General features: G+C 46.5%; 2 protein-coding genes and 1 long non-coding RNA gene across 9 annotated transcripts in view; 1 reads left to right on the forward strand and 2 right to left on the reverse strand.

Moving 5' to 3' along the window:
* Nucleotides 1–24,595, reverse strand: part of LOC140421791 (uncharacterized) — an 864,226-nt gene that overhangs the window by 575,337 nt on the left and 264,294 nt on the right. The window lies entirely within an intron of this gene.
* LOC140421792 (uncharacterized) overlaps nucleotides 1–24,595 on the forward strand; it is a 211,876-nt gene that overhangs the window by 119,569 nt on the left and 67,712 nt on the right. The window lies entirely within an intron of this gene.
* LOC140419706 (uncharacterized) lies at nucleotides 993–15,915 on the reverse strand. The gene is made up of 2 exons (XR_011945991.1): nucleotides 15,831–15,915; nucleotides 993–10,014 (listed from the first exon to the last, which is right to left on the reverse strand). It is a non-coding gene; the product is annotated as an uncharacterized lncRNA (long non-coding RNA).

The following is a 24,595-nucleotide window of genomic DNA, read 5'->3' on the forward strand; positions in this document are numbered from 1 at the left end:
GGTTCAGTTAAATCTCTGCTATTTCCTCTAATTCAGTTTCAGTATCGTTTGTGTCTGTCTGTACGAGCACATTACCGTTAGAAATGTTTCGGATGGGGATTAAAACGTTAATCTGCTTCTACAAAGCCATTAAATTCTTTTGTGAACTGAGCAAACTGCCAAGATCCGCACTTTGTTTTTTCATGTATGGAACGATCTGTCTGGACTGTAGAACAATACTTTTCGCTGTACGTCGATAATAAATCAAATCCAATCAAAGAGACAGTTTCTTACTCGTCTTCAGATTGAAAAATTAGTCTTCTTAAAAATTATTCATTCATGGGAGGTGGGCATCACTGGCTGGGCCAGCATTTACTGCATATTCCAATTGCCCTTGAACTGCGTGTCTTGTGAGGCTATTTCAGAGGGCACTTACAAATCAACCACAACATTGCTGTGGATCTGGAGTCACGTGTAGGCCAGGCCACGTAAGGAGAGCAGATTTCCTGAAGGACATTATTGAACCAGATGGGCTTTTACAACAATTGACAATGTTATCAGACTTTAATTCAAGACTTTTATTAATTTCAATTTCACCATGTGCCATAGGCAGACCCAAAGCATTAACCTGGGTCTCTGGATTACTCGCCCAGTAACAATACAGGGCAGCACAGTGGCTTAGTGGTTAGCATTGCTGCTTCACGGCACCGAGGTCTCAGGTTCGATCCCACCTCTGGGTCACTCTCAGTGTGGAATTTGCAAATTCTCCCCGTGTTTGTGTGGGTTTCGCCCCCATTTCCCAAAGATGTGCAGGGTAGGTCGATTGGCCACGCTAAATTGCCCCTTAATTTGAAAAAATTAATTGGGTACTCTTTTTAAAAAAAAAAAAAAGAATTTTTTTAAAATACCATCACACCACTGCCTAGGCCACATACCACATATTCATGACAGAATAAGTTGTCTAGTGTTGTATTCTGTGATCTTGTCTTGCAATGATTCTACAGAACTGCTGGTGACTTAGCCAGAATGATGATGTATTAATGTACACGTGGTAAGGTAACGATCAGAATGCTGACAGACCAAGTCATCACAGTTACATTAGACACTCTTGGAACTACTCTGACGTGCGACTGTCCTCGTGTACACCTTACAACCTTCTGCTAGTAGCCGGAAGTTACCTGACTGATGCCGGACGCCACGTCCTGGTGGGAGTTCACACTGCTGAGTACATGTAATATTATATACAGGCTTATCACCACATCTCATAACTTCAAAATTATCGAGTAATTTATTTTTTTCAAACAAATTCTGATAGCTCTGAAGTTTCTGGAAACATTTTGGTTGATCGTGTTAATTTTTAAAATAAAGATCTAGTCTTTGCAATATAAATTACCTAACACACCAATTCACTTATGATAATCAATGTTCACCATTGAATAATCATGACTATAATTATTGTTTTTTGCTATGAAATCAATGCATAGTTAATATAGAAAAGGTACAGAAGGTGAAATGGCTGCAGGAAGCCACATGTTAAAGGTATAAAAGGGCTTCCTTGACCTTGTTACAAATGACAGTGAATGCACTATGAAAATGACAATTTTATAACTAAACGTGATCATACCTGGTACTTACAGTTTCCTACATTACAGCAGTCAATATATTTCAGAAGCACTGCATTGGCTTTAAACCACTTTAGGAGGTCCAGTGGTAGTGAGGTTTTACAGAAATGTACACTTGTTCTAATTGTTCGCAAACTCTGACATAGTACATTTGGTGTCCTCACCAGAATCATTAATAAAGATTGAGTTTTAATTTTGTGTAATAACCACGTCATTGACACTATTTTGAAAACTCTGTGAAACTCTACACGCACCATATGCACAATTATTTGTAGTAAAATATAGCGAGTTGTTGTGATTTAGAATACCGTCTATAAATGGTGCTGCAATCTCATTGGACTGTCACTTCCAAAAGATAATTTGATTCATTCTGAAAAAGAAAACAAAATCGTCGAACTCTGGGATTAAATGGGTCGCTGTACAAAGAGCTGGCACGGGAAAAATGGGTCAAATAGACTCCTCTGTGCTCTAGGAGACTGATGTATATGTAAAGCGAGTGGTAATGACCTGGAACCTACTGCCTGAGGGTAGGAGTTGCAGAGGTGACGGAAGGATTTCAATAGGAAATTGGACGGGTACTGAGAGAAACAAGCCTGCACAGATTCGGAGTTAGAAGGAGCAGTGGACAGACTGGCTTGCTCTACAGAGAACCAACATGGTCTCAAAGGGCCGAATGACCCCATTCCCCACCCTTCTGATGCTGTGATCTCAAGAGGGAAATTCAGCTGCTACAGTCACTCCAACTAACTGGAGTCCCTTATCCCTGGTGCCATTCTAGCACAATGGTTAGCACTGTTGCTTCACAGCACCAGGGTCCCAGATTCGATTCCCGGTTTGGGTCACTGTCTGTGCGGAGTCTACACGTTCTCCCCGTGTCTGCTTGGGTTTCCTCCGGGTGCTCCAGTTTCGTCCCACAAGTCCCGAATGATCATAAGACATAGGAGCGGAAGGAAGGCCATTCGGCCCATCGAGTCCACTCCACCATTCAATCATGGCTGATTTCAACTCCATTTACCCGCTCTCTCTCCATAGCCCTTAATTCCTCGAGAAATCAAGAATTTATCAACTTCTGTCTTAAAGACACTCAACGTCCCGGCCTCCACCGCCCTCTGTGGCAATGAATTCCACAGACCCACCATTCTCTGGCTGAAGAAATTTCTCCTCATCTCTGTTCTAAAGTGACTCCCTTTTATTCTAAGGCTGTGCCCCCGGGTCCTAGTCTCCCCTGCTAATGGAAACAACTTCCCTACATCCACCCAATCTAAGCCATTCATTATCTTGTAAGTTTCTATTAGATCTCCCCTCAACCTCCTAAACTCCAATGACTATAATCCCAGGATCCTCAGACGTTCATCGTATGTTAGGCCTACCATTCCTGGGATCATCCGTGTGAATCTCCACTGGACCCGCTCCAGTGCCAGTATGTCCTTCCTGAGGTGTGGGGCCCAAAATTGCTCACAGTATTCTAAATGGGGCCTAACTAATGCTTTATAAAGCTTCAGAAGTACATCCCTGCTTTTATATTCCAAGCCTCTTGAGATGAATGACAACATTGCATTTGCTTTCTTAATTACGGACTCAACCGGCAAGTTTACCTTTCGAGAATCCTGGACTAGGACTCCCAAGTCCCTTTGCACTTCAGCATTATGAATTTTGTCACCGTTTAGAAAATAGTCCACGCCTCTATTCTTTTTTCCAAAGTGCAAGACCTCGCACTTGCCCACGTTGAATTTCATCAGCCATTTCTTGGACCACTCTCCTAAACTGTCTAAATCTTTCTGCAGCCTCCCCACCTCCTCCATACTACCTGCCCCTCCACCTATCTTTCTATCATCGGCAAACTTAGCCAGAATGCCCACAGTCCCGTCATCTAGATCGTTAATATATAAAGAGAACAGCTGTGGCCCCAACACTGAACCCTGCGGGACACCACTCGTCACCGGTTGCCATTCCGAAAAAGAACCTTTTATCCCAATGTGCAGGTTAGGTGAATTGGACATTCTGAATTCTCTCTTGGTGTACCCAAACAAGTGTCGGAGTGTGGCGACTAGTGGATTTTCACAGTTACTTCATTGCAGTGTTAATGTAAGCCTACTTGTGGCAATAATAAAGATTATTGTAAATGTCCTCCGAAATGGAAAATGAAAATCGCTTATCGTCACAAGTAGGCTTCACTGAAGTTACTGTGAAAAGCCCCTAGTCGCCACATTCCGGCGCCTGTTCAGGGAGGCTGGTACGGGTCCTACACCCTCTCTAAGAACTTCACATTTTTCCTAAAGTGTGGGGCCCATAAATAGGGTTCCATTCCAGAGGGATAGAATTGAAAAGCACGGAGGAAATGTTCAACTACACTGGGAGCACTGTCAACATTGGTGATCTCCATTTTGAAAAAGGAAATAGAGACACTGGATAAGGTGCAACAAAGATTCATAATATACAGAACTGAGAGCATTTAACACTCAGAAAAGGCTGGGACTGCTTTTTTCCGGAAAAGAGAAGACTGATGGGTGACCTGATGGAAGTCTTTCAGATTATGAAGGGATTCAATAATCCAACAGCAATTTCAGTAGACACCTCTTTACCCAGCGAGTGGTGAGAATGTGGAACTCGTTACCACAGCGAGTGGTTGAGGTGAACAACATTAAACGTAAAGCTAGATACACACGAGGGAGATGCTGATGTGGAGCATAAATACTGACAAGCCATGGCTAACCAGCCGGTATGGGAATTTAACCTGTGCTGTTGATGTCACTCAGCACAAACCAGCCATCTGAGCTAACCGAACCTTGTGTAAATCTGTAATAATTCCTTCAATATTAGTGATTGCCCGTCTCCCACCATACTATTTAATGTAGTTTCCCAGTGCACCTCAGACAATTTACCCCTCATACCCTGATGGTGCGCTTCTGTGAGAAGCACCAAGAAAATAAAACAAAAGAACCATGAAACCACCACAGCCCATCTTCATGGCAATGTGGCATGATTTTTGCGGTTTCCAAACAGAAATGGTAATGAAACATCTTCTAACCTCCCCTTTCACCCCTTGTGAAATGTGAAACCAGATATTCGCAAGAAGGCTCAGAGAGGATCAGCCCACTGGAGATGAAGTCGTGAGACCGGCCAGTCCAGCAGAAAGAAACCCTCTGACCATCCCCATTGACCAACAGAATGAACAAAATGCAGTCCTGGATGTAATTGAGAACAGAAACAATAACAGTAGAATCCAATCCCTGTAATCGGTTGCAAACTTGTTGGTGTCTCAAAAAGTGCAATGAATTACAAAATCCCTTCACACATTGAGAGCAGGTGAATGGCCTCTCCCCAGTATGAACTCCCTGGTGTGACTGCAGACGGCATAACCAAGTGAATCGCGCAAATAGACGTAGACAGGTGTGAGATAATCGGAGTTATGGAGACATTGGCGAGACCATGCAGACGCTGCGACAACGAATGAACGGACATCGCGCGACAATCACCAGGCAGGAATGTTCCCTTCCAGTTGGGGAACACTTCAGCAGTCAAGGGCATTCAGCCTCTGATCTCCGGGTAAGCGTTCTCCAAGGCGGCCTTCAGGACCCGCGACAACGCAGAATCGCCGAGCAGAAACTTATAGCCAAGTTCCGCACACATGAGTGCAGCCTCAACCGGGACCTGGGATTCATGTTGCATTACATTCACCCCCCCACCATCTGGCCTGGGCTTGCGACATCCTACCAACTGTCCTGGCTTGACACAATTCACACCTCTTTAACCTGGGGTTACCCCGATCTCTGGATCTGTAAACACTGAATTAACTGCAAATGCTCATATTCCAACCGTCGTCTTGCATCTTTGAATCTGTCTATATATGTTTCTGGAACATACCTCTTCATTCACCTGAGGAAGGTGCAGTGCTCCGAAAGCTAGTGTTTGAAACAAACCTGTTGGACTTTAACCTGGTGTTGCAAAACTTCTTACTGTGCTCACCACAGTCCAACGCCGGCATCTCCACATCATGGTGATGTTGGGAATGGCATAAAACAGAAAATGAGGCTGATTGCAAAAGTTTCTATAGGTATGTGAAGAGAAAAAGATTGGTGAAGACAAATGTAGGTTCCTCACAGTCAGAAACAGGGGAATGTATAATAGGGAACAAAGAGATGCGTGAGCAAATAAATACATAATTTGGTTCTGTCTTCACAAATCAGATACAGAAATGTTGGGGAACGCAGGATTTAGAGAGAGGGAGGAACTGAAGGAGATCATTATTAGGAGAGAAATGGTGTTGGGGAAATTGATGGGATTGAAGGCTGATAAATCCCCAGGGCCTGATAATCTGCATCCCAAAGTACTTAAAGAAGTGGGTCTGGAAATAAATCTCCAGGGCCTGATAATCTGTATCCCAAAAGAAATAGTGGTGGTCATCTTCCAGGATTCTTATAGACTCTGGAACAATTCCTGCAGATTGGAGGGTGTCTTATGTAATTCCACCGTTTAAAAAAGGGATATAGAGAGAAAATAGGGAATTATAGACCAGTAAGCCTGACATCGGCAGTGGGGAAAATTCTAAAATCCATTATCATAGAATTTATAGCAAAGCACTTAGAAACCAGTGGCAGGATCGGACAGAGTCAGCATGGATTTATTAAGGGGAAATCATGCTTGACAGATCTACTGGAATTCTTTGAGGATGTAACTGGCAGAATTGATGAGGGGGAGCCAGTGGATGTGGTATATTTTGACTTTCAGATGGCTTTTGACCGAAGTCCCGCATAAGATATTAGTGTGTAAAATTGAAGCACATGGGATTAGGGGCAGTATATTGAGATGGATAGGAAACTGGTTGGCAGGCAAGAGACAAAGAGTAGGAATTAATGTTTTTTTTTTCAAATTGGCAGGCAGTGACTAGTGGGGTACCAAAGGGGTCGGTACTAGGACCCCAGATATTCGCAAGATATAGTAATGATTTAAAAAAAAATTTAAAGTACCCAATTCCTGTTTTCCAATTATGGGGCAATTAAGCGTGGCCCATTCACCTACCCTGCACAACATTGGGTTATGGGGTGAGACCCACGGAGACACGGGGAGAACTTGTCTCCACACAGACAATGACCCGGAGCAGGATTGAACACTGGTCCTCGGCACAGTGAGGCAGCTGTGCTAACCACTGCACCGCTGTATGTATTAACGATTTAGATGAGGGAACAAAATGCAATATCTCCAAATTTGCAGATGACAGCATGTTGTGGGGGGTGGGGGTGCTGTGAGGAGGACGCAGAGATCCATCAGTGTGATTTGGATAAGTTGAGTGAGTGGGCAAATGGTTGGCAGATGCAGTATAATTTGGAGAAATGCAAGGTTACCCACTTTGATACCAAAAACGAGAATGCAGACAATTATCTGAACGGCCATAGATTAGGAGAGGGGAATGTGCAACAGGACCTGGGTATCCTTGTACACCAGTCACTGAAGATAAGCATGCAGCTACAGCAGGCGGTAAAGAGGGCAAATGATATACTCGCCTTCATTGCAAGCGGATTCGAGTACAGGAGCAGGGATATCTTGCTGCAATTATACTCAGAGAATTATTCTCAGAGATAGGATTGGAAGCGAATGGTCTTATTAGCGACAGACAACATAGTTTTGTACGAGGGAGGTCAAGATGATTTGCAAGAAAACGTAGCGGATCTGATTAGCAAGTTTGCAGATGATACTAAGATTGCAGGAGTTGAAAATGAAATGAAAATCGCTCGTCACGAGTAGGCTTCAATGAAGTTACTGTGAAAAGCCCCTAGTCACCACATTCCGGCACCTGTTCGGGGAGGCTGGTACGGGAATTGAACCGTGCTGCTGGCCTGCCTTGGTCTGCTTTAAAAGCCAGCGATTTAGCCCAGTGAGCTAAACCAGCCCCTTGCAGACAGTGATGAAGATTGTCAGAGAATACAACAGGATATTGATAGGCTGCAAAATTGGGCAGAGAAATGGCAGATAGAATTTAACCTGGACAAATGCGAGGTGATGCATTTTGGTAGATCCAATTCGGGTAGGAGCTATAAAATAAATGGCAGAGCCATCAGGAGCATAGAGACACAGAGTGATCTGGGCGTGTAGGTCGACAGATCCTTAAAAGTGGCAGCACCAGGTGGAAATGGTTTTGAAGAAAGCATATGACATGCTTGCCTTCATAGGACGGGGTATAGAGTATAAAAGCTCTAAAATTACGTGACAGTCATATGGAATGTTGGTTTGGCCACATTTGGAATACTGTGTCCAATTCTGGTCACCGCATACCAGAAGGACGTGGAGACTTTGGAGAGAGTTCAGAAAAGGTTTACCAGAATGTTGCCTGGTATGGAGGGTATTAGCTATGAGGAGAGATTGAATAAACTGGGATTGTTTTCCTGAGAGAGATGAAGGCTGAGGGGCGGCCTGATATAAGTTTAAAAAATTATTAGGGGTATAGATGGGATGAACAGTTCGAGGGTTTTTCCCAGGGCGGAAATGACAATTACAAGGGGGCACAAGTTCAAGGTGAGGGGGGAAAATTTCAGTGGAGCTATGCGGGGGAAGTTTTTATACACAAGTGAGTGGTGGTGGAGTGGAATGCACTGCCAAGTGAGGTAGTTGAGGCAGATATGTTAGCGACCTTTAAGACTTATCAGGATAGGCACATGAACAGATGGGGTATAGAAGGATACAGGCGGTTGGTCTAGATAGGACATGTGTTCGGTGCAGACTTGTAGGGCCGAAGGGCCTGTTCCTGTGCTGTATCGTTCTTTGTTCTATACAGGGCCTTGTGTGTAGTTCTGGTCTAGTTATTGGATGTAGGATGTTCTTGCTCTCGAGGAAGTGCAACAAAGGTTTACCAGACTGATTTGTGGGATGGTGGGACTGACGTATAAGAGATTGAATCAGTTAGGATTGTATTCGCTGGAGTTCAGAAGAATGGGGGATCTCAGAGAAACCTAAACATTTCTAACAGGACTTGACAGGGTAGATGCAGGAAAGATTTTCCCGTTGGTGGGAGTGTACAGAACCAGAGGTTGCAGTCTGAGGATACAGGGTAGACCATTTACGACAGAGATTAGGAGAAGTTTCTTCACCCAGAAAGTGGTGAGCCTGTGGAATTTGTTACCACAGGAAATAGTTGAGCCCAATACATTGTATGTTTTCAAGAAGAAAGTGGATATTGCACTTTGGGTGAAGGGGATCAGAGGATATGGAGGAGAAAGCGGGATTAAGCTATGGAGTTGGATGATAAGCCACGATCATAATGATTCCTGCTCCTATTTTCTATGTAACTTTCCTTCCCCCACTAAGAGCAGGTGAACGGCTTTCCCCAGTGTGAACTCGCTGGTATGTCTGCAGACTGGATAACTGTGTGAATCCCTTCCCAGAGGGAGCAGGTGAATGGCTTCTCCCCAGTGTGAATTCGCTGATGTCTCTGCAGGATGGCGGAATCAATAAATCCCTTCCCACACAGAGCAGGTGAACGGCGTTGCCCTGGTGTGAATTCACTGGTGTGTCTGGAGACTGGAAAAATCACTGAATTCGTTCCCACACTGAAAGCAGGTGAATGGCTTCTCCCCAGTGTGAACTCGCAGATGGTTCCGCAGGCTGGATGAAGCTCGGAAACTCTGCCCACACTGAGAACAGGAAAATAGCTTCTCCCCAGTGTGCACTCGCTGTTGTGTTTGCAGGCTGGATGACTGAGTGAATCCCTCCCCACAGTGAGAACAGGTGAACGGACGCTCACCAGTGTGAACTCGCTGATGAATCCGCAGGTTGGATAAATCACGGAATCCCTTCCCACACTGAGAGCAGGTGAACGGCCTCTCCAGAGTGTGAATTTGCTGATGTTGCCGCAGGGCGGAAGAATCAATGAATCCCTTCCCACACTGAGAGCAGGTGACTGGCTTCTCCACAGTGTGAATGCGCTGATGTGTCTGCAGATGACATAACTGAGTGAATCCCTTCACACACTGAGAGCAGGTGAACGGCCTCTCTCCAGTGTGAACGCGTCGATGAGTCTGCAGCTTAGATGGGGATCGGAATCCCTTCCCACATTTCCACGGTTTTTCCATGTTTAGGGTCTCCTCGTGTCTCTCCAGGTTGGACTGTAAGTGGAAGTCTTGTCTACACTCAGAACATGAGCATTGTCTCTACTCACTGTGAATGGTGTGATGCTTTTTCAGGCTCTGTATCTGGTTGAAGCTCTTTCCACAGTCAGTTCACTGGACACTCTCACTCGGGAGTGTGTTGTGTGGGTCTTGGTGCTTTTCCAGTCACACTTGCGTATAAAATGTTCTGAAGTCGACAGATCGGACAAATATTTCTCCTTCTCGCCGCTGATATTCAGAGCCCGATGATATTCAGGTCATATCGAGACGGGATGTTTGAAATTTCTGTCTATAATTCGTCCTCTTCCAATATCCTTCAAAAATAATTAACAAATTCATCAGTTAGTCCAGGATAGAAAGATAGGTCAGGTGTTTTTCGTCTGTCAGTGTTAGATTGGATTTGGATTTTGTTTATTGTCACGTGTACAGAGGTACAGTGAAAAGTATTTTTCTGCGAGCAGCTCAACAGATCATTTCAAAAGAAAAGGAAATAAATGAAAATGCATAATAGAGCAACACAATGTACACAATGTAACTAAGGTAGACTGGGAGCAAAGACTTCATGGTGAAGCAGTTGAGGAACAGTGGAGAACCTTCCGAGCGATCTTTCACAGTGTTCAGAAAAGGTTCATACCGACAAAAAAGAAAGACGGTAGAAAGGGGAAAAATCGACCGTGGATATCTAAGGAGGTGAGGGAGAGTATCAAATTGAAGGAAAAAACATACAAAGTGGCAAAAATTAGTGGGAGACTAGAGGACTGGGAAGTCTTTAGGGGACAACAGAAAGCTACTAAAAAAGCCATAAAGAAGAGTACGGTAGGCTATGAAAGTAAACTGGCTCAGAACAAAAAGCAGATAGTAAAAGCTTCTACAAATATATATGACAAAAAAAGAGTGGCTACGGTAAATATTGGTCCTTTGGAAGATGAGAAGGGCGATTTAATAATAGGAGACGGGAAAATGGCTGAGGAGCTGAACAGGTTTTTTTGGGTCAGTCTTCACAGTGGAGGACACAAATAACATGCCAGTGACTGATGGAAATAAGGATATGATAGGTGAGGACCTTGAGATGATTGTAATCACTAAGGAGGCAGTATTGGGCAAGCTAATGGGGCTAAAGGTAGACAAGTCTCCTGGCCCTGATGGGATGCATCCCAGAGTGTTAAAAGAGATGGCGAGGGAAATTGTAAACGCACTAGTGATAATTTATCAAAATTCACTAGACTCTGGGTTGTTCCAGAGGATTGGAAAGTAGCAAACGTGACACCACTGTTTAAAAAAGGAGGTCGGCAGAAAGCGGGTAATTATAGGCCGGTAAGCTTAACTTCGGTTGTAGGGAAAATGCTGGAATCTATCATTAAGGAGGAAATAGCGGGGCACCTGGAGGGAAATTGTCCCATTGGGCAGACGCAGCATGGGTTCACAAAGGGTAGGTCGTGTCTGACTAATTTGGTAGGACTTTGAGGACGTTACCAGTGCAGGAGATAACGGGGAGCCAATGGACGTGGTATATCTGGATTTCCAGAAAGCTTTTGACAAGGTGCCACACAAAAGGTTGCTGCATAAACTAAAGATGCATGGCATTGAGGGTAAAGTGGGTAGAGGATTGGTTAACTAACAGAAAGCAGAGAGTGGGGATAAATGGGTGTTTCTCTGATTGGCAACCTGTAGCTAGTGGGGTCCCTCAAGGATCAGTGTTGGGCCCGCAGTTGTTCACAATTTACATAGACGATTTGGAGTTGGGGACCAAGTGCAATGTGTCAATGTTTGCAGACGACACTAAGATGAGTGGTAAAGCAAAAAGGGCAGAGGATACCGGAAGTCTGCAGAAGGATTTGGATAGGTTAGGTGAATGGGCTAGGGTCTGGCAGATGGAATTCAATGTTGCCAAGTGTGAGGCTATCCATTTTGGGAGGAATAACAGCAGAATGGATTATTATTTAAACGGTAAGATGTTAAAACATGCTGCTGTGCAGAGGGACCTGGGTGTGCTGGTGCACGAGTCGCAAAAAGTTGGTGTGCAGGTGCAACAGGTGATTAAGAAGGCTAATCGAGTTTTGTCTTTCATTGCTAGAGGGATGGAGTTCAAGACTAGTGAGGTTATGCTGCAATTGTATAGGGTGTTGGTGAGGCCGCATCTGGAGTATTGTGTTCAGTTTTGGTCTCCTTACCTGAGAAAGGACATATTGGCACTGGAGGGAGTGCAGAGGAGATTCACTAGGTTGATCCCAGAGTTGAGGGGATTAGATTATGACGAGAGGTTGAGAAGACTGGGACTGTACTCATTGGAGTTTAGAAGGATGCGGGGGATCTTACTGAGACATATAAAATTATGAAGGGAATAGATAGGATAGATGCGGGCAGGTTGTTTCCACTGGTCGGGGAAAGCAGAACTAGGTGGCATAGCCTCAAAATAAGGGGAGGTAGATTTAGGACGGAGTGTAGGAGGAACTTCTTCACCCAAAGGGTTGTGAATCTCTGGAATTCCTTGCCCAGTGAAGCAGTTGAGGCTCCTTCTTTAAACGTTTTTAAGAAAAAGATAGATGCCTTTCTAAAGAATTAAGGGATTCGGGGATATGGTGTGTACGGGCCGGAGAGTGGAGCTGAGTCCACAAAGATCAGCCATGATCTCATTGAATGGCGGAGCAGGCTCGAGGGGCCAGATGGCCTACTCCTGTTCCTAGTTCTTATGTAACGACATAAACACCGGCATTAGGTGAAGTATACAGGTGTGGAATGTTATTGAAGTCCGTCCATTAGAGGGTCGTTTAGGAGTCTGGTAACAGCAGGGAAGAAGCTGTTTTTGAGTCTGTTTGTGTGTTTTCTCAGACTTAAATAAATTTAGAGTACCCAATTATTTTTTACCACTTAAAGTGCAATTTAGCGTGGCCAACCCACCTACTCTGCCCGATGGAAGAAGTTGGAAGAGTGAGTAAGCCGGGTGGAAGGGGTCTTTGATTATGATTCATGTTGATTGACAGATCCAAGCTCAGCTCACTGCTTCCTGACCAGGACACAGAGATTATAATAGCAGCAAGAGTAGGCCATTTGGCCCAGCAAGTCTGCTCAACCATTCAATGAGATCCTTGGCCGATCTACCTCAGCACCATTTTCCCACATGATCCCCATATCCCTCGCTATCTTCAATATCTAGAAACCGGTCAATATTTGTCTTGAACATACCTGATGACTGAGGCTGCACATTCCTCTGGGGTAGAGAATTCCAAAGCTTCACCACATCCTCGAGTGAAGAGATCCCTCCTCATCTCAGCTTTCACTCTATTTTCCTACCTGTTCCCCATAACCCTTAACTCTATTGTCAATAAAATGTCTGTCAAACTTGTGCTTCAATATATTCAATGACCTCCAGATACAACTGGCCCCTGTGGAAGAGAATCCAAAGACTAACAACCCTCTGTGGGAAGAGATGACTGGAAATCCATAACGTATCTACAGGCTTATATTACAAGACAAGAAATAATAATAAATATACTTTATTACAGAACCGTAAATAATATATCTAATCTGTGCCAATAGGAACACAAGACATATCTCTGTCCATTATTAATTTAATTGCCCTGAAATGTCAGCCATCTCCTGGGGAACCCACCCCTCTAATTGTGAACATGAAGAAAGAGACAATCCTTTTTTGAAATAAATTTAGAGTACCCAATTATTTTTTACCACTTAAAGTGCAATTTAGCGTGGCCAACCCACCTACCCTGCACATCTTTGGGTTGTGGGGGTGGAACCCAAGCAGACACGGGGAGAATGTGCTAACACCACACGAACAGTGACCTGGGGCTGAGATGAAACCCTGCTCCTTGGTGCCGTGAGGCAGCAGTGTTAACCACTGTGCCACCAGACACCATTCTTTTTGTCAGACAAATAAATGCGTCAACCTGTTAAGGAGAGTGGGAGGAGTTGGCAACACTTTGTGGAGCCTCAAACCTTCATATACTTTTTCTTCCACAATTAAGGGGCAATTTAGCGTGGTTCCAGTTTGGGCTCAAATCATCAATGAGGACTCTGATCTCTGGGAAGGAAGGAAACCCTGGGAGGTGGGCGGGAGGATTCACAAACACCCACTGGAGGCCCTAAACCCCCAATAAGACCCAATGATTTTATTGTCAGTCTACAGACAGGAGCTGGAGAACTGAACCCAGGCAGAGAAGAGGGAGAAAACTGGGAGTGGAGGAAAGAAACGGTGCAGATGGTGAGATGGGTTTGGATTTCAGCCCAGGGAGGAGGGAGAGTGTGTGGGATGGGGATTTACAGCTTTGGGGGAACAAGAGAGGGAAAAATGTTCCAGAGAAACTAGAATTGTATGTTCAAAATTTCTATCCTGGACTGACAGTGATGACTTTTGTAAACTCCTTTACAGGATATTACAAGGGGAGGATTTACAGATGGAAAGTCAAATCAACCTTCACATCAAGATTGGGTAGCACAATCGTGCAGTGGATAACACTGCTGCCTCACGCGCCAAGGTCCCAGGTTCGATCCCGGCTCTGGGTCACTGTCCGAGTGGAGTTTGCACATCCTCCCCGTGTTTGCATGGGTTTCGCCCCCACAACCCAAAGATGTGGACAGGTGGATTGGCATGCTAAATTGCCCCTTAATTGGAAAAAATGAAGTGGGTGCTCTAAATTTTTTTATTTAAAAAAAAAAAAATTTAACAGAGTCACTCCATTCATCAGGACCTGAATATCATTGGCCTGTGAATGTGGCAGAAGAAATGTTTGTCTGTTCTGTCTGTCGGAAAAGATTTTCAATTTCAGTGTGACTGAAAAAAACCCCGATCCACACACAGTCAACCCAAGTGAGAGTGTTCCAGGGAACTGATGTAGAAAGAGCTTTAACCAGTTCCACAGTCTGAAAAAACATCACACCATTCAGAGCGGGGAGAAATCGAACACGTGCTTTCTCTGGGGACAAAACACAAACATGGAAAGCGACACCACCAGCATGCTGAAACCGTGGAAATGTGGAAAGGGATTCACTCAGTTATCCTAGTGAGCATTTACCAAGATGTGGGAACCGAGCTGGTGAGGAAGCGAGCCCCCTTTAATAAGGTTCAGGCTGCTCTATGTAAGAAAGGAGTTTGATTCGGGTGGTACACCCAGCAAATCTGCGGCTCACATGAGTCCAAAGGCTTCCATTTTGAGACACTGGAGGAGGCGAATGGCTTCATTGTAAAGCATGGACTGGGGTCCAGTTATCTGTATTGGGCAAGATCTACGTTTCCTGTGGGGTGGGATGGGTGTTGTGATAACCTCTACATAGTTTTTGATATTTTCTGATAAAATCTGTTTTTCTCTGTGGGGATTAAGGGTGATTTTCTTTTTGAAACACAATGTAAATATCATAGATCATAGAATTTACAGTGCAAAGGGAGGCCATTCGGCCCATCGAGTCTGCACCAGCTCTTTGAAAGAGCACCCTACCGAAGGTCAACACCTCCACCCTATCCCCATAACCCCACCCAACTCTAAGGGCAATTTTGGACACTAAGGACAATTTATCATGGCCAATCCATCTAACCTGCACATCTTTGGACTGTGGGAGGACACCGGAGCACCCGGAGGAAACCCACGCACACATGGGGAGGATGTGCAGACTCCGCACAGACAGTGACCCAAGCCGGAATCGAACCTGGGACCCTGGAGTTGTGAAGCAATTGTGCTATCCACAAGGCTACCGTGCAGCCCTACTACATGGGGAGGGGGGAAAAGAGAGAAATTAGGGAGAGATTAATAAGACAGTGAAATGTGGAGAGCAGTATAGGCTTCCTTTTCTTTCCATCTCTGCCACCGCTTTGCATCATCAATAAGACATTGAGACTCAAAGACTAATCCAGTTTGATGGACAAGTTGTCTCCATTCTGAATAGGGGAACAAGCTCCTCCCACTCATTGAAACATCGCCACGACAAAGATGACAAACGCGCATGCGCCGTGATGCACATCCAATAAAGATGGCGGCCGTTAACCCGAGCCGAATATGAGGAGCTGCAGCTCCGCTCGGTACAAACTGGGTCCCGTAAACTTTTCCGAGGTTTGCGGTTTACACAACGTTTCCGCCCACTCCCAAGATCTCTCGCTCCCTCCATATTGTCAAACGCCTCTTACCAATTTCGGATCTGAAGACACAAACCTTCTCATTCGCCATTACCCACACTGCGCATGCTTAAATAACAGTGGGCCCCGCCCCTCATTCACTCCGATTGCTTGGAGGACCAGCCGCTCCCAGTCGTCCTCCAGTTCTGCCCTTCCTCTTCCTATTGGTCCAGAGCTGCCGTAAATCACCTGGGCATTGTGACGGTTCCAGATGGTGAGAGCGGCCATAGGCTCAGTCTGACTCGCTGATTGCCCAATAATAACAGGGAGAGTCTCAGTGGGACAATCAGACAATAACAGTGGAGATGGGGCCCAGAGGAGAAACAGCAAAGGATTCACTCACTTTGAGAGTAACAAACACAGTGTCTGTTCCAATAATAAGAGGCAGGCTGCAGTGTGTGAGTGAACACATCATTGGATCCAATGTAGAATCATAAGAGTCCCTCCAGTGCAGAAGGAGGCCATTCGACCCATCAAATCTGCACCGACCCTATGAAATATCACCCTACCTGGGGCAATCTAGGGCATCATGGTAGCACAGTGGGTAGCACTGTTGCTTCCCAGATCCAGGGTCCCAGATAATGACTCTGTCACTGTTATTATTAGACAATAACCTGCCTGTTATTCCAATTCCGGTGTGTGTTACTCTGTTACTGTTATCATTAGACAATAATAGGAGGGCAAGATGCAAGGAAGCAATGATAATTTGATGTTTCTGTGTTATAGTCAGTGTCACTTGGAGGTGTGTGATAAAATAGGAATGGAAACATCATGACAGAGGCACATGTGACTGACTCCACCTGATTCAGAGCTGTTCCACCCAAGGTGAGAGCAATGAGGACTTGTGGAATTCCAGAGATTTCTGGTATCTGAGGTGCATCTATAGAGGAAATGAAATCATTCTAGTGGTTCTCGATTCATACAACCACACAGGAAATATATCTGACACTAAAACCAAAGTTTCAATCTTCTCTTTGAGACACATTGTGATTGAAAAGATCAAATGTTAAAACATCAGGAGAGGAAAATTCAGACTGTCGCAAAGGGCATCATTGCTACCTCACAGCACCATGGACGTTGGTTCAATTCCAGCCTTGGGTGACTGTATGTGTGGGGTTTGCACTTTCTCCCAGTGTCTGCATGGGTTTCCCACCACCATTCAAAGATTTTCAGCTTAGGTGGATTGGCCATGATCAACTTCCCCTTGTCCAAAAATGTGTTGGTTAGGTGGGGTTACAGGGATAGGATGGGGGATTGGGCCTTGGTATAGTGCAAACTCAATGGGCCGAATGGCTTCCATTTGTACTGTAGAGATTCTGTGAGTGAACTATTCAATTCATCCCATTCACCACAGCTCTGCCAATTTACTGTCTACAAGCGTAACTCCCTTTGAAAGTTACTGAAAATCTGCTTCCTGCAGCCTGTCAGTGTGAATTCCAGATCACATCACATCACTGTGTAAAAACAATTCTCCTCATCACCCCCTTGGGTTCTGTTGTCAAATATCTTAAATCTCTGTGTCCTCTGGTTACAAACCTTTCTGTTCTTGGGAAACAGTTTCTCCCCATCGACACCATCACAAATCCTTCCTCATTTTAAACACCTCTATTAAGACTTCCGGGTGCGGCGATGACCAGCTAAGTCGCACGTTTCGGCAGCTCCCGGTGGAACGGACTTTTGGGCTCTTAATAAGAGCCCCAACGGCAATTTTAACGGCTAAAAGTACTGTGCGGTAAACCAGAAGGGAATCCCCCTGGATACGGATGGAAAAAAGAGAGGAAAGTGGCCGGATTGCGGTGGATCCTTTAGAGCAGCGGCAAGGAAGGCAAGCAAAAACCAAGATGGCGTCGGAAGGTGGCAGTTTAATATGGGGCCCTGAACAACACGGGTTTTTGAAACGCTGCGTGGAAGAGCTTAAAAAGGAGATGAAGAAGGAGCTGTTGGCCCCGATATTACAGGCGATTGAAGGGCTAAAAGATGAGCAAAAGACCCAGGAGCGGGAGCTTCGGGTCGTGAAGGCAAAGGCTGCCGAGAACGAGGATGATATACAGGGCCTGGTGGTGAAGACGGAGATGCACGAGGCACACCATAAACGATGTGTGGAAAGGCTGGAGGTGCTGGAGAATAATGCGAGGGGGAAGAATTTAAAGATTCTTGGTCTTCCTGAAGGTGCAGAAGGGGCGGACGTCTGTGCATATGTGAGCACGTTGCTGCACTCGTTAATGGGAGCGGAGGCCCCAACGGGTCCATTGGAGGTGGAGGGAGCATACCGAGTGATGGCGCGAGGACCGAGAGCAGGGGAAATTCCCAGAGCCATAGTGGTGAGATTCCTCCGTTTTAAGGACAGAGAGATGGTCCTCAGATGGGCAAAGAAAACTCGGAGCAGTAGGTGGGAGAACGCGGTGATCCGCGTATATCAAGACTGGAGTGCGGAGGTGGCGAGAAGGAGGGCGAGCTTTAATCGGGCCAAGGCGGTGCTTCATAAAAAGATTAAATTTGGAATGCTGCAGCCGGCAAGACTGTGGGTCACATATCAAGGGAAGCACCACTACTTTGAAACGGCGGATGAGGCGTGGACATTTATTGTTGAAGAGAAATTGGAATAAGCGGGTTATTAAAAAAGAACGTTTGAGACAAAGTGGTGGGGCGAATATGGGGGGCAAAGAGGGGGGAAAAAGGGGGGAGAGATGATTTTTATGTTGTTAATCCTGCGACCCGGTAACTTTTCTCTCTTCCACAGGTTGGAGGAGCTAGGGGCGTTGGCCATTGGGGGCGGGGCCAAAAGGGAAGCGCGGGCTTTGTTCCCGCGCTATGATAATTATGGCGGGAATAGGGAAGCAGGAAGGAGGGGGCGTCGCACGGTGCGAGCCGAGGTCACGGGGGGAAGCCGAGGTCGGCCAGAGTTTGCTGACTTCTGGGAGCAACATGGGGGGTGTAACTATGATAGTGGGGGATCTAGCGGGGGGGGGGGGGGGGGTGGGAGGGGGGATTTACTGGGTTGCTGCTGCTGGGGAGAAGGGGGAGCTGGTATGGGGTGGGGTGGGCGGGGCGGGAGGGCACCGCCTGGGGGGGACACAGCTGCGTGGGAACCGGGTGAGGAGCTGGATAAAAGGGGATGGCTAATCGACAAGGGGGGGTAAAGAGCCCCCCAACCCGGCTGATCACGTGGAATGTGAGAGGGCTGAACAGGCCGATAAAGAGGGCATGGGTACTCGCACACCTTAAGAAACTTAAGGCAGATGTGGTTATGTTACAGGAGACGCATTTGAAACTGATAGACCAGGTTAGACTACGCAAAGGATGGGTGGGGCAGGTGTTTCATTTGGGGCTAGATGCGAAAAACAGGGGGGTGGCTATACTAGTGGGGAAGCGGGTAATGTTTGAGGCAAAGACCATAGTGGCGGATAGTGGGGGCAGATACGTGATGGTGAGTGGCAAATTACAGGGGGAGGCGGTGGTCTTAGTGAACGTATATGCCCCGAACTGGGATGATGCCAACTTTATGAGGCGCATGTTAGGACGTATCCCGGACCTAGAGGTGGGGAAGTTGGTAATGGGTGGAGATTTTAACACGGTGCTGGAACCAGGGCTGGACAGATCGAGGTCCAGGACTGGAAGGAGGCCGGCAGCAGCCAAGGTGCTTAAAGACTTTATGGAGCAGATGGGAGGAGTAGACCCATGGAGATTTAGCAGACCTAGGAGTAAGGAGTTTTCATTTTTCTCCTATGTCCACAAAGTTTATTCGCGAATAGACTTTTTTGTTTTGGGAAGGGCGTTGATCCCGAAGGTGAGGGGGACGGAGTATACGGCTATAGCTATTTCGGATCACGCTCCACACTGAGTGGACTTGGAGATAGGGGAGGAAAAAGAACGGCGTCCACCCTGGAGAATGGACATGGGACTAATGGCGGATGAGGGTGTGTGTCTAAGGGTGAGGGGATGTATTGAAAAGTACTTGGAACTCAATGATAATGGGGAGGTCCAGGTGGGAGTGGTCTGGGAGGCGCTGAAGGCAGTGGTTAGAGGGGAGCTGATATCAATCAGGGCACATAAAGGAAAGCAGGAGAGTAGGGAACGGGAGCGGTTGCTGCAAGAACTTCTGAGGGTGGACAGGCAATATGCGGAGGCACCGGAGGAGGGACTGTACAGGGAAAGGCAAAGGCTACACGTAGAATTTGATTTGCTGACAACGGGTACTGCAGAGGCACAGTGGAGGAAGTCACAGGGTGTACAGTACGAATATGGGGAGAAGGCGAGCAGGTTGCTGGCCCACCGATTGAGGAAAAGGGGAGCAGCGAGGGAAATAGGGGGAGTGAGGGATGAGGAGGGAGAGATGGAGCGGGGAGCGGAGAGAGTGAATGGAGTGTTCAAGGCATTCTATGAAAGATTATATGAAGCTCAGCCCCCGGATGGGAAGGAGAGAATGATGTGTTTTCTGGACCAGCTGGAATTTCCGAAGGTGGAGGAGCAGGAGAGGGTGGGACTGGGAGCACAGATCGAAATGGAGGAAGTAGTGAAAGGAATTAGGAGCATGCAGGCGGGGAAGGCCCCGGGGCCGGATGGATTCCCAGTTGAATTTTACTGGAAATATGTGGACTTGCTCGCCCCGCTACTGATGAGAACCTTTCATGAGGCGAGGGAAAGGGGACAGCTGCCCCCGACTATGTCAGAGGCAACGATATCGCTTCTCCTAAAGAAGGAAAAAGACCCGCTGCAATGCGGGTCATATAGACCTATTTCCCTCCTGAACGTAGACGCTAAGATTCTGGCCAAGGTAATGGCAATAAGGATAGAGGATTGTGTCCCGGGGGTGGTCCATGAGGACCAAACTGGGTTTGTGAAGGGGAGACAGCTGAATACGAATATACGGAGGCTGCTAGGGGTAATGATGATGCCCCCACCAGAGGGGGAAGCGGAGATAGTGGTGGCGATGGATGCCGAGAAAGCATTTGATAGAGTGGAGTGGGATTATTTGTGGGATGTGTTGAGGAGATTTGGCTTTGGAGATGAGTATATTAGATGGGTACAGCTGCTGTGTAGGACCCCGATGGCGAGCGTGGTCACGAATGGACGGGGGTCTGCGTATTTTCGGCTCCATAGAGGGTCGAGGCAGGGATGTCCTCTGTCCCCATTATTGTTTGCACTGGCGATTGAGCCCCTGGCAATAGCATTGAGGGGTTCCAGGAAGTGGAGGGGAGTACTCAGGGGAGGAGAAGAACACCGGGTATCTCTGTATGCGGACGATTTGCTACTATACGTGGCAGACCCGGCGGAGGGGATGCCAGAGATAATGCGGATACTTGGGGAGTTTGGAGAATTTTCAGGATACAAACTGAACATGGGGAAAAGTGAGTTGTTTGTGGTGCATCCAGGGGAGCAGAGCAGAGAAATAGAGGACTTACCGCTGAGGAAGGTAACAAGGGACTTTCGCTACTTGGGGATCCAGATAGCCAAGAATTGGGGTACATTGCATAGGTTAAATTTAACACGGTTGGTGGAACAGATGGAGGAGGACTTCAAGAGATGGGACATGGTATCCCTGTCACTGGCAGGGAAGGTGCAGGCGGTTAAAATGGTGGTCCTCCCGAGATTCCTCTTTGTGTTTCAGTGCCTCCCGGTGGTGATCACGAAGGCTTTTTTCAAAAGGATTGAGAAGAGTATCATGAGTTTTGTGTGGGCCGGGAAGACCCCGAGAGTGTGGAAGGGATTTTTGCAGCGTAGTAGGGATAGGGGGGGGGCTGGCACTACCGAGCCTAAGTGAGTACTACTGGGCCGCCAATATCTCAATGGTATGTAAGTGGATGGGAGAAGAAGAGAGAGTGGCGTGGAAGAGATTGGAGAGGGCGCCTGCAGGGGGACTAGCCTACAAGCTATGGTGACGGCGCCGTTGCCGTTCTCACCGAAGAAATACACCACAAGCCCGGTGGTGGTGGCTACTCTGAAAATTTGGGGGCAGTGGAGACGGCATAGGGGAAAGACGGGAGCCTCGGTGTGGTCCCCGATAAGAAATAACCATAGGTTTGCTCCGGGGAGAATGGATGGGGGATTTGGAACATGGCAAAGAGCAGGAGTAACACAATTAAGAGATCTGTTTGTAGATGGGACGTTTGCAAGTCTGAGAGCGCTGACCGAAAAATATGGGTTGCCCCAAGGGAATGCATTCCGGTATATGCAACTGAGGGCTTTTGCGAGGCAACAGGTGAGGGAATTCCCACAGCTCCCGACGCAGGAGGTGCAGGACAGAGTGATCTCAAAGACATGGGTGGGGGTCGGTAAGGTATCAGACATATATAGGGAAATGAGGGACGAGGGGGAGATTATGGTAGATGAGCTGAAAGGGAAATGGGGAGAAGAGCTGGGGGAGGAGATTGAGGAGGGGCTGTGGGCTGATGCCCTAAGTAGGTTAAACTCATCTTCCTCGTGTGCCAGGCTAAGCCTGATACAATTTAAGGTGTTACACAGGGCGCATATGACTGGAGCACGGCTCAGTAAATTTTTTGGAGTAGAGGATAGGTTTGCGAGATGCTCGAGAAGCCCAGCGAATCACACCCACATGTTCTAGTCATGTCCGGCACTACAGGGGTTTTGGGTGGGGGTGACAAAGGTGCTTTCGAAGGTGGTGGGGGTCCAGGTCGAGCCAAGCTGGGGGTTGGCTATATTCGGGGTTGCAGAAGAGCCGGGAGTGCAGGAGGCGAAAGAGGCTGATGTTTTGGCCTTTGCGTCCCTAGTAGCCCGGCGCAGGATACTGTTGATGTGGAAGGAAGCCAAGCCCCCGGGTGTGGAGACCTTGATAAATGACATGGCAGGGTTTATAAAGCTGGAACGGATTAAGTTTGTCCTAAGGGGATCGGCTCAAGGGTTCACCAGGCGGTGGCAACCGTTCGTCGAATACCTCACAGAAAGATAGAGGGAATGGAAAAGAAGAAGACAGCAGCAGCAACCCAGGAGGGGGGGGCGGGGGGGGGGGGGGGAGGAACCAGAAGGACTCTCAGGGATGTTAGTGTATAAGTATAATATGTATAGGTTGTTGTTATAGGTAATTGTATACTGGACTGCTGAATTGTATTTTTGGAGAGTATTTATTTGGGACAAGGCAGTTGCCATTTAGTTTTGTTTTTTTAATTTTGATGTTTATATATTATTTATTTCTTGTTTAAAAAACTGGCCATTGTTATTTATATTGTTATATTACTGTGTAAAAGATACACAATGTACTGTTATGGTTGGCCAAAAATTTTGAATAAAATATATATTTTTTTAAAAACACCTCTATTAAATCTCCCCTTCATTTTCCCTGGTCTCAGAGGGACAATCCCTGTTTCTCCTGTTCTGAGTCACAAGGACTCGAAACATTAACTCTTTTTCTCTCAGTACCGATGCTGTCAGAACTACTGAGTTTTTCCAACATTTACTGGTTTTCTCCCTCTTTCTTTAATCTATTACAACCCCTTCATGAAATTCAACACCTCTATTAAATAGGAACATACAGACATCGAGAGAGAGAGAGATACAGAGGAAAGGAGAGACAGAAGAACTGTGAGAAAAACTGAGATTTTAAACAGCAGAAAGATGAAGTGGCGAGAGATAAAAGCTGAGAAATAGAGGAAACAAGTAACACAGAAAGAATGATATAGAACATAGAACATAGAACAATACAGCGCAGTACAGGCCCTTCGGCCCACGATGTTGCACCGAAACAAAAGCCATCTAACCTACACTATACCATTATCATCCATATGTTTATCCAATAAACTTTTAAATGCCCTCAATGTTGGCGAGTTCACTACTGCAGCAGGTAGGGCATTCCACGGCCTCACTACTCTTTGCGTAAAGAACCTACCCCTGACCTCTGTCCTATATCTATTACCCCTCAGTTTAAGGCTATGTCCCCTCGTGCTAGCCATTTCCATCCGCGGGAGAAGGCTCTCACTGTCCACCCTATCTATCCCTCTGATCATTTTGTATGCCTCTATTAAGTCTCCTCTTAACCTTCTTCTCTCTAACGAAAACAACCTCAAGTCCATCAGCCTTTCCTCATAAGATTTTCCCTCCATACCAGGCAACATTCTGGTAAATCTCCTCTGCACCCGTTCCAAAGCCTCCACGTCCTTCCTATAATGCGGTGACCAGAACTGTACGCAATACTCCAAATGCGGCCGTACCAGAGTTCTGTACAGCTGCAACATGACCTCCTGACTCCGGAACTCAATCCCTCTACCAATAAAGGCCAACATTCCATAGGCCTTCTTCACCACCCTATCAACCTGGGTGGCAACTTTCAGGGATCTATGTACATGGACACCTAGATCCCTCTGCTCATCCACACTTTCAAGAACTTTTCCATTAGCCAAATATTCCACATTCCTGTTTTTCCTTCCAAAGTGAATCACCTCACACTTCTCTACATTAAACTCCATTTGCCACCTCTCAGCCCAGCACTGCAGCTTATCTATATCCCTCTGTAACCTGCTACTTCCTTCCACACTATCGACAACACCACCGACTTTAGTATCGTCTGCAAATTTACTCACCCACCCTTCTGCGCCTTCCTCTAGGTCATTGATAAAAATGACAAACAGCAACGGCCCCAGAACAGATCCTTGTGGTACTCCACTTGTGACAGAACTCCATTCTGAACATTTCCCATCAACCACCACCCTCTGTCTTCTTTCAGCTAGCCAATTTCTGATCCACATCTCTAAATCACCCTCAATCCCCAGCCTCCGTATTATATAAAATAAAAGGGAGCAGGTTATCAGTTCCCAGTTACAGAGAGC

This window comes from Scyliorhinus torazame, chromosome 5 (assembly GCF_047496885.1).
Source record: "Scyliorhinus torazame isolate Kashiwa2021f chromosome 5, sScyTor2.1, whole genome shotgun sequence".
NCBI classification, from domain to species: domain Eukaryota; kingdom Metazoa; phylum Chordata; class Chondrichthyes; order Carcharhiniformes; family Scyliorhinidae; genus Scyliorhinus; species Scyliorhinus torazame.